Source organism: Colobus angolensis, unplaced genomic scaffold, assembly GCF_000951035.1.
Source record: "Colobus angolensis palliatus isolate OR3802 unplaced genomic scaffold, Cang.pa_1.0 Scaffold422, whole genome shotgun sequence".
In the NCBI taxonomy this organism is placed as follows: domain Eukaryota; kingdom Metazoa; phylum Chordata; class Mammalia; order Primates; family Cercopithecidae; genus Colobus; species Colobus angolensis.
In genome coordinates, this window is record NW_012117622.1 from 1,659,847 (window position 1) to 1,674,923 (window position 15,077).

Here is a 15,077-nt window from a genome sequence, read left to right on the forward strand (position 1 = left end):
TACTTCATTTTCATCTGAGACCTCATCAGAGTAATCTCCACAGTCACAATAACTTAAATAATCTCTAAGAAAATTAAGGTTTTCTTTAAAGCTATTCTCTTCTGAGCCCTCACCAGGATTGCCCTTAGTGCTCTTTTTATGGCAGTACAGACTTTTGTTTGCATTTGCTTTAAAACTCTTTCAATCTTTGCCCATTACCCAGATCCAAAGGCACTTTCACATTTTTAGATATTTCTTGTATTAACAGCCCACTTCTGGTGCCAATTTCTGTCTTAGCCAATTTGTGCTGCTATGAAAGAATACCACAGTCTGGGTAATTTATTTAAAAAAAATTACTTTATCATACTTCTGGAGGCTTCAAGATTAAGACACTAACAGGTTCAGTTTTCTGACAATGGCTGCATCCTCTGGAGGAGAGGAATGCAGCAACATGTATAAAGGCAAGCTAGCTAAATGTTGCACTAAACCTCTTTTATAAGTCTTCATCTCATTCGCAAAGGAGGGCCTCTCATAGTCTAATTACCTTTTAAATTTCCCACCTCCTAATAGTATTACATGGGCAACACCTGATTTTCAGACAGAACATTCAAACCATGACAATCTTTATTTATTCCTTCTCGGATGTTCTTCCTTTCTTTATGTGGATCTGACTTTCTAACACACATCATTTTGCTTCTCTCTGAAGAACTTCTCCTAACAAGTATTTCAGGGAAGATGTACTGGTTCATCAGGTTTTCGTTGAGAACATCTTTATTTCTCCTTTACTTGTGAAGTATGATTTCTCTGGATACAGATTTCTAGACTGGTAGTTCTTTTATTCTTTCAACACTTTAAATATCCATTCTCATCTTGTTTGTATGGTTCCTGACTAGAAATATGATGCAATTTATCCTTGTTCTTCTCAAGTAAGGTTTTATTTTGTTCTGTCTTCTTTTAAGAGTTTCTCTTTGTTTTTGATTTTCTGAAGTTTGAATACTACATGCCTAGGTTTTGATTTTTCTCTCTTTTTTATATTTGTCTTGCTTGGCACTCTGTGAGCTTCCCGGAACTGTGTTTTCATGTCTGTCATTAATTTTGGAATGTTTTCAGACATTATCACTTCAAATATTGTTTCTATTCCTTTTTTTCCCCCTTTTCTCTTCATTTCCTCATTGCATCTATTTTATCCCTTTTGTAATTTTTTCACAGTTCATTGATATTCTGTATTATACTTTTAATAGGTGTTATTCTCTAGAAGTTTCAGGTCTACAGCAAAATAGAGCAGAAGATACAGAGATTTCCCACACGTCCCCTGCACCCACACATGTATAGCCTCCCGTGTTGTCATATCTACTAACCAAGTGGTTTATTACAGTCGATGAACCTCCATTAAAACATCATTTCCAGACAGAGTCCATAGTTTACATAAATTTTACTCTTGGCGTTTCATATTCTGTAGGTATGGACAAATTACAGTGACACGTATTCACCATTATAATATAATAAAGAGAAGTTTCACTGCACTAAAAATCCTCTATACTTTAGCTATTCATCTTTCCTTCCCCAGTAACCCTTAGCAACTGCTGATATTTTTACCGTCTCCATAGATTTACCCTTTCCAGAGTGTTATATAGTATGCAGTCTTTCAGACTGGCTTTTTTTTTTTCGTGTAGAAATGTGCATTTAACTTTCTTCTATGTCCTTTCATTTCTTGATAAATTATTCATTTTTATTCCTGAATAATATTCCATTGTCTGGATAAAACACAGTTTATCCATTCAGCTACTGAATGACATATTGGTTGCTTCCAAATATGGGCAATTATAAGTAAAGCTGCTATAAACATCTGTGTGTGGGTTTCTGTGTGGGCATAAGTTTTCAACTCCTTTGAGTAAATAACAAGGAGCATGGTTGCTGGATCACATGGTAAAAGTATATTTAGTTTTGTAAGAAACCACCAAACTATCTTTCAAAGTGGCTATATCATTTTGCATTCTTACCAGAAATGAATGAAAGTTCCTGTTGCTCTACATCCTCGTAAGAATTTGGTGTTCTCAGTACTCTGGATGTTAGCCATTCTAATAACTGTGTAGTGCTATTCATTGTTTTTTCCTAATAACATATGATGTGGAACATCTTATTATATATTTATTTGCCATCTATATGGTTTTTGGTGAGTTATTTGCCCAATTTTTAATTGAATCCTGTTTCTGTTGAGTTTTAAGAGTTCTTCATATATTTTAGAGGTGTGTTTTATCTGATATAAATTTTGAATTACTTTTTCCTAGTCTGTGATTTGCCTTCTCAGTCTCTTAACAGTGTCATTTGCAGAGCTGAAATTATTAATTTTAATGAAGTCCAGATTATCAATACTTTCTTTCACAGAGTGTGTCTTGGGTATTGTATCAAAAATGTCATTGCCAACCTCAAGGTTATCTAGATTTTCTTCTATTTTATCTTATATGAATTTTATAGTTTGTGTTTTATATTTAGGTCTGTTATCCATTTTGAGTCAATTTTTGTGAAGGGTTAAAGTTTGTGCTGTGGTTTGGATATGGTTTGTTTGGCTTTGCCACATCTCATGTTTAAATTTGATACTCAATGTTTAATGTGGTGCCTGCTAAGAGGTGTTTGGGTTATGGGGACAAATCTCTCATAAATGGGTTGGTGCCCATTCTTGAGGGAATATGTTCTCACTCTTAGTTCCCAAAAGAAGTGATTGTTAAAAAGAGTCTGGAAACTCCCTCACACACACCTTGCTTCCTCTCTCATGACGCGATAAGCGGCTCCCTTTACCTTCCACCATGAAGACCTCATCAGAAGCAGATGTTGGTGACAGGCTTCTTGTACAGTTTACAGAACGATGAGCCAAATAACTTTTTTTTTAGATTATCCAGCCTCAGGTATTTCTTCACAGTGACACAAATGAATTAAGAGAGTCTATGTCTACATTTATTTTAATTGGATTGCATTTGAATGTCTAGTTGTTTGCTCCTTTGTCAAAGGTCAGTTGACTATATTTATGTGGGTCTTTGTCAAAGTTCAGTTGACTATATTAATGTGGTTCTATTTTTGAGCTCCCTGTCCTGTTCCATTGATCTGTGTGTCTACTGTTTCATCAGTACCACACTGTCTTGGTTACTGTGGCTTTATGGTAAGTCTTGGAGTTAGATAGTGTCAATTCTCAAACTTTGTTATCCTCCTTCAATATTGTGTTGGCTATTCTGGATTTCTTGCCTCTCCATATAAAATTTAGAATCAATTTGTCAGCATCAACAGAATAACCTGCTGAGACTTTATTGTTATTGCATTGAATCCATAAATCAAGTTTGGAAAAACTGGTTTCTTGACAATATTGAGTCTTCCTATCTATGAACATGAAGCATATCTTCATTTATTTAGTTCTTTGATTCTTTTAGCAGACTTTTCTACTTTTCCTAATATAGATCTTATATATATTTTGTTAAATTTCTACTGAATTATTTCATTTTTTGGAGTGCTAATGTAAATGCTATCGTATTTTTAAATTTCAAATTCTTGTTGTTCATTCCTGATATATAGAAAAGCAACTGACTTGTGTGTATTAACTTTGTAATCTGCAACCCTGCTATAAACACTTATTTTTTCTAGGAGTTGGGTGTTTTTTCAGCTCTTGGATTTTCTGCATAGATGGTCATGTCAATTGTGAACAAACAGCTTCATTTTTTCCTTCCCAATCTGTATACCTTTTATTTCTGCTTCCTGTCTTATTGCATTAGCTAAAACTTCCAGTATGATGCTAAAATTGTGGTGGTAAAAGGGGATATTGTTCCTTGGTGGGAAAGCTTTTGAGTTTCTCGTCATTATGATATTTGCTATAGATTTTTATAGCTATTTTTAATCAAGTTGAAAATGTTCTCCTGTATTCCTAGTTTATTAAGATATTCATATTTGTTCTTTTTAAAAGATTTTTACATTTCAGTTTGGGAAGTTTTTATTAACGTATCTCAAGTTTATTGATTCTTTCCTTGGCAATGTCTAGTCTGCTGACAACTCATAAACGGCATTCTTCATTTCTTTTACAAGATTTTAGTTCTTCGCACTTCTTTTAATTCCCAAAGTTTCCATCTCTTTGCTTATATTTTTCACCTGTTCTTGTATGATGTCAACTTTTTCTTCAAGTTCTTTAATATATTAATCAGTTATTTTAAATTCGCCATCTGATAATTCCAAAATCTGTGCTATATCTAAGTCTATTTCTGATGTTTACTTTGTCTCTTCAGACTATATTTTTTCTTGGCTTCAAGCATGCCTTGTAACTTTTTGTTGAAAGCCAGACATAATGTATTGGGTAATAGGAACAGGGGTGATTAGGCTTTTGGTGTGAGGTTTTACAGTAATCTAACCAGGCACTCAGCTGTGTTTAATGTTTATTTACTGTGGCTGTAGATGTCAAAGATTTTAGTTGTCTCTAGTTTTTGTGTGTGTGTTTTACTCCCCTCTTGTCTTTGTGCTTACCTAAGGATTCCTTCTTAAGTTGAGTCTGCGTATTGTAGCTCTCTTCATTGATATCCATTGACACTATACTGCAGCTTTGCTGATGTGATAGCGATATGGGTTTGCTCTGTGTTGCCATCCAAATGTCACATTGAATTTTAATTCCCCAGGTTGAAGAAGGGTCCTGGTGGGAGGTGATAGAATTTTAAGGGTAAACTTCTCCCTCGCTGTTTTCATAATAGAATTGGTTGTTTTAAAGTGTGTAGCACTTTCCTCTTTATGCTCTCTCTCTTTTCTGCCACCATGTGAAGATATACTTGCCTCCCCTCCACCCTTCCATCATGATTGTAAGTTTCCTGAGGCCTCCCAGCCATGCTTCCAGTACAGCATGTGGAAGTGTGAGTCATTAAACCTCTTTTCTTTATAAATTACCCAGTCTCAGGTAGTTCTTTATAGCAGTGTGAGAATGGACTAATATAGAAAATTGGTATCAGAGAAGTGGGGCACTGCTATAAAGATAACTGAAAATGTGAAATCAGCTTTGGAACTGGGTAATAGGCAGAAGTTGGAAAGGTTTGGAGGGGTCAGAAGAAGACAGGGAGATGTGGAAAAGTTTGGAACTTCCCAGAGATGTCTTGAATGATTGTGACCAAAATGTTGACAGTGATATGGACACTGAAGTCCAGGCTGGGTGGTATCATATGGAGATGAAAAACTTATTGGGAAGTAGAGCAAAGGTCACACTTGCTATGCTTTAGCAAAGAGGTTGACAGTATTGTGCCCCTGCTCCAGGGATCTCTAAAATTTTGAACTCAAGAGAGATGATTTAGGGTACCTGGCAGAAGAAATATCTAAGTAGCAAAGCATTCAAGATGCGACCTGGTTGCTTCTAAAAGCCTAGCTCATTTGCATAATCAAAGAGAACTTATATTTAAAATGGAAGCAGAGTATAAAAGTTTGGAAAATTTGCTGCCTGGCCATGTGGTAGAAAAGAAAAACCCATTTTCTGAGGAGAGTCAAGTTTGCTGAAAGAATTTGCATAAATAAAGAGGAGCCAAATGTTAATAGTGAAGATAACGGGGAAAATGTCTCCAGGGCATTTCAGAGACCTTCACAGCAGCCCCACCCATCACAGGCCTAGAGGCCTAGGAGGGAAAATACGGTTTCAGGGGCCAGGCCCAGCACTCAGATGCTCTGCACAGCCTCAGGACATGGTGTCCTGCATCTCAGCTGCTCCAGCTCCAGCCATGGCTAAAAGAGGCCAAGGTACAGCTCAGGCTATGGCTTCAGAGGGTGAAAGCCCCAAGCCTTGGCAGCTTCCATGTGGTGTTGGGCCTGCAGGTGTGCAAAAGGCAAGAGGTGAGATGTGGGACCCCTGCCTAGATTTCAGAGGATGTATGGAAATGCCTAGATGTACAGGCAGAAGTCTGCTGCAGGGGCAGAGCCCTCATGGAAAACTTCTACTGGGGCACTGCAGAGAGGAAAGAGAGGGTTGAAGCCCCCACGCAAAGTTCCCACTGTGGCCTGCCTAGTGGAGCTGTGAGAAGAGGGCTACCATCCTTCAAATCCCAGAACAGTAAATCTGCTGACATCTTGCAATGTGCACCTGAAAAAGCTGCAGGCACTCAACACCAGCCTATGAAAGCAGTCACAAAGGCTGTACCCTGCACAGCTACAGGGGTGAAGCTGCCCAAGGCCTTCGGAGCCCACCTTTTGTGTCAGTGTGACCTGGATGTGAGACATGGAGTCAAAGGAGATTATTTTGGAGATCTAAGATTTAATAACTGCCCTGCCAGGTTTCAGACTTGCATGGGACCTGTAGCCCCTTTGTTTTGGCCAATTTCTCCCATTTGGTCTTACCCAGTACCTATACCCTCATTGTATCTTGGAAGTAACTTGTTTTTGATTTTACAGATTCATTGGCAGAAGGGACTTGCCTTGTCTCAGATGAGACTTTGGACTTGTACTTTTGAGTTAATAATAGAATGACTTAAGACTTTGGTAGACTGTTGGGAAGGCATGATTATGTTTTGAAATGTGAGAAGGACATGAGATTTGGGAAGGGCCAGGGGCTGAATGATAGGGTTTGGCTCTGTGACCCCACCCAAATCTTATGTCAAATTGTAACTCCCAGTGTTGAAGGAGGGGCCTGGTGGGAGGTGATAGAATCATGGGGGCGGAATTCCTCCATGGTATTCTCATAATAGAGTTCTTATGAGATCTGGTTGTTTGAAAGTATGTAGCACTTCCCCCTTTGTGCTCTCTCTTGCTCTCTCTCTTTCTCTGTCTCTCCTGCCACCATGTGAAGATGTACTTGCTTCCCCTCCACCCTTCCACCATGATTTTAAGTTTCCTGAGGTCTCTCAGCCATGCTTCCTGTACAGCCTGTAGAAGCATCAATTAAACTTCTGTTCTTCATAAATTACCCAGTCTCAGGTAGTTCTTTATAGCAATGTGAGAATAGACTAATACAGATCGTAAAGTGTTATTAATGAGAAGCTTTCTATAATCTTATGATAAGATCTCATTTTTAGCGTTCAGCTTGAGTTCCTGGGCTGCGACCTTCAGCAGTACAGTTCGCGCTCTGTAGTCACAGGTTCTGTATCTGTAGAGTCAACCAATTTTCAGTTGAAAATATTCAAAAATAATTTAAATTAATACAAATTTATAAACAAACCAGATGCAGTGGCACATGACTGCTGTTCCAACTACTCAGGACCCAAAGACAAGAGGAAAACTTAAGCCCAGGAGTCCAAGGCTAACCGAGGCAACATAGCAAGGTTCATCTCAAAGAGAAATACAGTATAAAAACTACATTTACATAGCATTTACATTGTGTTCAGTATTGTAAGTAATCTAGAAATGTTTTAAAATATACAGGAAGAAGTACATAAGTTATATGCAAATACCATGTAATTTTATATTTTAAAAAACTCATGTCCCTGGAGTTTGGTATCCACAGGTGTAAAGGTTCTAGGAACTAATCACCTGTTAATACTGAATGACAGCTGTCTTTTCTTAGTGTTAAGTTTTCTCAGGGACTAGTCTTTTTTTCCCCCCTTGTCCCCTTATCTGTGGCAGGGAGAATAGGGAGGGCTAGATCTGGCCAATTGCCCCTCCCCTACATCAGGTAAGACTCTGGTAATGTAGTTTCCCTTGCATGGCAGGATTTTTTTTTTCCTTTTATAATTTTTTATTTTTGTAAGTACATAGTAGGTGTATATATTTATGGGGTACATGAGATGGTTGATACAGGCATGTAATGAGTAATAATCACATCATGGAGCATGGGGTATCCACCTTCTCAAGCCTTTATCCTTTGGGTTACAAACAATCCGATTATACTCTTTTAGTTATTTTTAAATGTACAATGAAATTATTATTGACTATAGTCACCTTGTGGTGCTATCAAGTGTGGGTTTTATTTATTCTTTCTAACTATGTTTTTGTACCCATTAACTGTTACCACCTTCCCCCCACACACCCCCACTATCCTTCCCAGGCTCTGGTAACCAACCTCCTAATGTCTATCTTCATAATTCCAATCATTTTGATTTTTAGATCCCACAAATAGGTGAGAATATGTGATGTTTGTCTTTATGTGTCTGGCTTATTTCACTTAACACAATGACCTTCAGTTCCATTCATATTGTTGCAAATGACAGGATCTCATTCTTTTTATTGCCGAATAGTATTCCATTGTGTATATGGAAAATCAGATTTTCTTTATTCATTCATCTGTTGATGGACACTTAGATTATTTCCAAATCTTGGCTGTTGTGAACAGTGCTGTAACAGACTGTAGAGTGCAGGTATCTCTTGAATACACTGATTTCCTTTCTTCTAGGTATATACTAAATAATGAGATGGTTGGATCATATGGATCTATTTTTATTTTTTTTTTGAGGAATCTCCAAATTGTTATACACAGTGATTGTATTAATTTACATTCCCACCAACAGTGTGCAAGGGCTCCCTTTTCTCCACGTCCTCGTCAGCATCGTTAATTGTCTTTCTCTGGATATAAGCCGTTATAACTTGATAATATCTCATTGTGGTTTTGACTTGTATTTCTCTGATGATCAGTAATGTTGGGAACTTTTTCATATATCTGTTTGCCATTTGTGTGTCTTCTTTTGAGAAATGTCTACCGAAATCTTTTGTCCATTTTTTATCAGATTCTCAGGGTTTTTTTCTATAGAGTTATTTGAACTCCTTACATATTCTAGTTATTGATCCCTTGTCAGAAGGGTAGTTTGCAAATCTTTTCTCCCATTCGGTGGGTTGTCTCTTCACTTTGTTGATTGTTTCCTTTACTGTGCACAAGCTTTTTAACTCAATGTGATCCCATTTGTCCAGTTTTGCTTTGGAAGCCTGTGCTTGTGGGATATAACTCAAGAAATCTTTGTTCAGACCAATGTACTGAAGATTTCTGCCAATTATTTCTTATAGTAGTTTCATAGTGTGATATTTATATCTTTCTTTATGTATGGGAAGGTCTCTGTTATTATTCTTTTGAATAAACTCTCTACTCCCATCTCTTTTTCTACCTCTGCTTTAAGGCCAATAACTCTTATATTTGCCCTTTTGAAGCTATTTTCTAGATCCTTAAGCATGCTTCATGAGTTTTATTCTTTTTTCTTTTGTCTTCTTTGATGGTATATTTTCAAATAGCCTGTCTTGATGCTCACTAATTCTTTCTTCTGCTTGGTCAATTCTACTCTTAAAAGACCCTGATGCATTATTCAGTATGTCAGTTGCATTTTTCATCTCCAGAATTTCTGCTTGATTCTTTCTAGATTCTATTGCACTCTTTTTGTTAAATTTACCTGGTAGAATTTTGAATTTCTTATGTGTTATCTTGAGTTTCTATGAGTTTCCTCAGTACAGCCATTTTGAATTCTGTGTCTGAAATGTCACATATCTCTGTTTCTCCAGGACTGGTCCCTGGTTTCTTATTTATTTTATTTGGTAAGGTGATGTTTTCCTGGATTGCCTTTGATACTTTTAGAGGTTTACCTGCATTTAAGCATTAAAGAGTTAGATATTTTTATTACTCGCAGTCTGGGCTTGTTTGTGCCCATCCTTCTTGGGAAGGCTTTCAAGGTATTCAGAAGGAATTGGGTGTTGTGATCTAAGCTGTATCTGCTGTAGTGGGGAAGCCCAAGCCTAGTAATGTTGTGGTTCTTACAGACTGATAAAGGTACCACCTTGATAGTCTTGGACAAAATCTGAGAGAATTCTCTGGATTTCCAGACTGAGACTCTTCTTCTTTTCCCTTGCTTTTCCCCAAACATACAAGAGTCTCTCTCACACTGTTCTGAGCCATCTGAAGCTGGGAGTGAAGTGACACAAGCACCCCAAGACCACCACCACTATAACTGTACTGGGTCAGACCTGAAGCCAGCACAGTACTGGGTCTCACCTAAGTCCTGCTGTAACCATTCCCTGGCTACTGCCTATGTTTGCTCAAGGCCGCCAGGCCTCTACAATCAGCAGGTAGTAAAGCCAGCCAGCTCTGTGTCCTTCCTTTCAGGGCAATGTGTTCCTCCAGGCTCCAGGCAGATCCAGAGGTGCTGTCAGGGAGCCAGGAACTAGTGTCAAAAAACTTAGAAGTCTACCTGGTGTTCTACTGTACTGCAGCTAAGCTGGCACTCAAATGACAAAATGCAGTCTTTCTCACTCTTCCCTCCCCTTTCCAAAGGCAGAAGAACCTCATTACATAGCCACTGCCACCACAGACTCATTGGAAATACTGCCAGACTTCCGCCAATGTTCCCTTAAGGCTCATGGACTCTTCAGTCAGTTTGCAGCAAATGCTGCCTGGCCCGGGACTCACCCTTCTGGGCAGTACACTCCCCTCTGACCCAGGGCAGGTATATAAATGCCATCTAAGAGCCAAATATTGGAATCAGGGACCCCAAGAGCCCACTTGGTACTCTACATCCTTGTGGCTGAGGTGGTACCTAAAGTGCAAGATAAAGTCCTCTTTACTTTTCTTTCTGCTTTTCTCAAGCAGAAGGGGGCTTGCTCTGTAGCCACCACAGCTTGGAATGTGCATAGTCTCACCTGAAGCCACCAAGTCTGAGTCTTATCCAAAGCATTTGATGTGGATATCACTGCTAATTATTCCAGGTCCAAGAGCTCTTCAGTTAGCAGGTAATTAATTTTGCAAGAACTAGATCCTTCAAAGCAGCATGTTCCCTTCATGTGTCTAGAAAATTTGTCTGGGAATTAAAGCCTCATGTCTTTGACCCATCCCCTAACCTGCTGTGACTCAACTGGTATCCAAGATGGAAGAAAAAGTTCATCCCACTCTTCCCTCTCTTCCCCTCAAGCAGAAGGAAGAGTTCTCTTTTGGAGCCACTGGCTATGCAGCCTGAGGTTAGGGGAGGGGTGATGCCAGCAGTCCCTTAGCCACCCCAGCTGGTGTCTCAGTAAGTCATACGCCCCCACTAGTCCACTATCTCTGGGCCCAGTTCAGAACTAGGACTCACGTAAGAGTTGCAGTCCTTGTGACCTGGACTGCCTTTCAAGTTCATTTTAGGCCCCACAGCACTTTAGTCCATGGTGGCAAGGCTTGTGGGAACTCAAGTTCCAACTGCTGGATGGGCAATTTGCCTCTGGTTAGGGGTGGTTTAAATGTTTCCTCCATGGGCAGGTGTTAGCTGAATTTGTTCCAGGTTTTCTTTGTGCTATAACAAGACAGTACTGAGTTCAATGTCTCACAATTGCTGTGCTCTCCCTCCCCCAGCACCTGGAAATGCTCTCCATACCAGGCCACCACTGCTAGGATGTGTGTGTGGGGGAGAGGGTAGGGGTGGGTGGTGGGTAGGGGTGTGGGTGGAGGGCAGTGCCATCAGTAATTTAAAACTGTTAATGCTGCCTCTTCAGTGCCTCTTTCAGCAACATTAAAACCAGGTACTGTGAGTGGTCACTCAGTTTTTGTTTCTTATGAAAGTGCTTTTTTGTGTGTGAACAGTTCTTCAGTTGTGTCCTGTTGTTGTGGGGGCAGTGGTGATTGATAGAGAGTTCTGGGAGGGTAGGCCTTTGTTATGAAAGAATTCTGAGTATATTCAAAATGGTTACTCTTCCCCTCCCTCTTCTCCAAATACAGATAGGATTTTTTCTATGATCCTCAAGGTAAGAACCTGGTGAAGCTCCTAGAGGTAAATAAATCTGCAAAGTATTGGTTTCCATAGGGACTAGGCCTCTAAGAGTTTAACCCTCAAGCTAGTACACACTCAGCCTCCAGAAATTCCTCAAAATTACCATACAAGTGTGTCTACCTATTTGTCGTTCCAGTGGCTTCTGCTTCAGGTAAACTGATCTTGGCTGTGATTCTTTCTATTTGCCAACCTTTCCAGATTTAGAGGGTGATGGGGAAGTAGTTTGCCCTGTAACCTTACTTCTTTGATGGACTTAAGAAATGTCATTGATTTTCAGTTTGTTCAATGATTTTACCATTTTGAGTGTGGGAGTGGTGACTTCCAAGCTTTTTACACGTCACAGCTAAAAAAATATTTTAACAGCTTTATTGAGTTACGTTTTACATATTATAAAATTCATCTATTTTAAGTGTACAATTTGATGATTTTTAGCAACTTTACTGAGTAGTGCTAACATCATCATAATTAGAGTTTGAGTATTTTTATCCCAAAAGGAAGAGAGTGTGTTTTTGATATCTCCTACCCACTCACTGAAACCCTCCCACATGTCCAGACCTATATGTCTTTTCTAATAAATTCTTCCCCCAGAGTTTTATTCTGTCTTTTAAAATACTATCTGCTAGATCTCTGCTAATTCCCAACCTTGTTTACCTCAAAGATTGGATTTAGAGTTAGAAGACCCCACACTGGCACTTACTGTTTTTATCACATTAGGTAATTCACTTCAACGTTGGAGCTTTGCTTGAGGAAAGCAAGCAAGAATAGTTTATCCTGCAGCTAGCAACCCATTCCCTGCAACTAGCGAAACACTGGGCACATAGGCAATGGTCACCAAATATTTGTGAATGAATGAATCTGGAAGATTCGTGAAATATTAATAATGGGGTATATGAAATCGAGGAGTTCACGGACCTATATATATAAATCTAGAGGTAAGGATTGTCCTTCCTAACTCAGGATTTTTATAAACCAGATGTTATGTTATTGAGAGTCTTTTCAGTGATATTCTTCCTTTTTTAGTAAGTACAGAGGTATGCAATAATGATTGACATCCCCTCATACTCTTCGTTTTTAAAATTGTTTGGCTGTTCTGGGCTCTTCTATCTTCTCCATATTTATTTTAGAAACTGCTCTAGAAGCTCTGTGAAAAATCATACCTTTTTATTCAAAGTAATGATCCTGGTCTTTGATCATATTTGTAATGGCTGTTGTAAGTTTACATTTACCCTCAAACTCTAATGTAGTAGTTCTGAGGTCTTACTTCTTGATTGTATCTTAGTTGGGATTAACTGAAGATTCGGTACTAGAAGTGTTCAACTTGCCTAGACAAATGAAATAAAGAGATATTTGGGCAACTATATTTTACTATAGAGCCTTTCCCAAGTTTTACATTTTGGACTTCTTCCCATACTATCCTTTTTGAGGGGAGGAGTGCATTTGATTCTACTTATTAGTATGATTTTCTATTATACTACAGAACTAGATTCATACAAGCACTGGTAAAAGGTAGATTCCACACAACTTAAAGGCACAAAGACTAAAAGGTGTTAGTTCCTCCAAATCTAAATCCTAGATCTTACCACATCTAACTGATCATGAAACAGAAGGAAGTTGAAGGGGTAAAGAAGAGAAAAAAAAACTAGCTCCAGCTTACCTTATCTAAATAGCTAAATGTATGGAAGAGATAGAGAGAAAGGATTAATTAGAGTTAATTTGCCTGGCTAGTTTCAAAGAGCCAAACTCTGTTTTGACCTCATTTTCACTTTAAAGCAGGAAACCAGAAATAGAATGCAGGTTCATTTCTGAAACGACCACCATGAAGCAAGTTGCCACTCTTCATCTTTTAGAGGGCAAGCAAGTAAGTGAGTGAAGAAAAGGGTGAAAAGCGGGGGCAGATCTGATGTGGAAAGAAGGGGGCTAAATATTTCCCTCCCTCCTATCCTGGACATTGAAACTTACTTTGATTGACGGGTTGTCATTCATCGCTCAAGCATAATTTCCCCTTGAACATGAATTCAATTTAATAAGTCCTTTGTTGTTCAAATAGTCTTGCTGTATATAACCTTTCCTTAGACCAACTTCTACAACATTTCCACAGACCCAGCTTATGTCTTTACTCAGCCATGCAGCCGCTGCTACCATCTAGAGTCGCAATACATTGGATTTATACTTAATCATCTTTTTACTCACTCGTCCAAAAATATATATTATTTTTAATACAAATATTATAAAACAAAATTAAATATATTTTACTAGTAGGTGGTTAATAAATATTTCTCAAATGAATGAATAAATACATAAATGAATCATTGCTGGCTTAAAGTATTTAGCTTAATGCACTAATACTTTGTTTTGTATTTATATGTCTGAACAAATCATTTTTTTCTCCTTTGTCCCAATTCACACCTGGTAAGAAATCGAGCAACAGGGGGACAGGGCAAAAGACAGATACAATTAGGGATGTAAGAAGCCGGGCTATAAGGACAAATTTTCGTTGCCTGCGTGCTGAAATGCCAGGAGCACAAACCGCGATGAGGTGTTATCTCATGGATTTCACAATAGCCTGATGAAATAGGTTGCGTATGATTATATTTATTTTCCAGAGGAGCTGAAACCAAGTGAAAGTGATGGACTTGCCCAAAGTCAAAGAGCCAGTAAGTGATATGGGCAAGCAGTGAATCTAATGCCAGCCCCACTTTAGCACACAGCCAGACTTCATTTTTCCCAGACTCTGCTCGGACTTTGAAACCAGGGCTCAATCCACAGAGTAAGTCCAGGTTGACCCACAGAAATAAGCCAGAGGAAAGATGTTCTTTCATTCCTGGCTACATTAGAAGTCATCTGTGAGGGCTCAGCTGAGCTGTGGTGGTGGTGAAGACTTCTGACCCAAGCATTTTGTGCTAAAGTCCTGCTTTAAAACAGCTAAGATTTTATTCTCATTAGTAAGAGCAGCACTTAGCTGCTGAACCCACAGCTGCACTTCATTAATGTCTGATATTCTTAGTTAAGATTAATTTACTAGTAATCTCTAAAGAAGGCAGTAAATAAGGGGTAGGTTCTGAAATAATCTTACTCCTAAATAGATAAGCCACGAGTATTCTAGGGCAGCCTCCTACCCATCTTGGGATGGGAGGATCCAACCCAAGTTCTGAATTGGTGAGAATCCCTTCCCCAGCAACAAAACAAAACCAAACAAAAAACATGGTTTATTTTCCTTAATAAATCAGAATCATATGCCTAAACCACTGGTTTAAAATGTGCATTTTATGTAACCCTCCTTAGAGAGTCTAATTGCATAGTCCATGTGTACAGATCAAAAAACTCTGCATCTTTAACAAGCACTGCAATTGATTTTGTTCCAGGTGCTTAAGCTGCACTGTATAAGCACAGGTCAAATCTATAAAAGGGGAAGCTAATATTCATATGCATAACAACACATCTATATATAATATG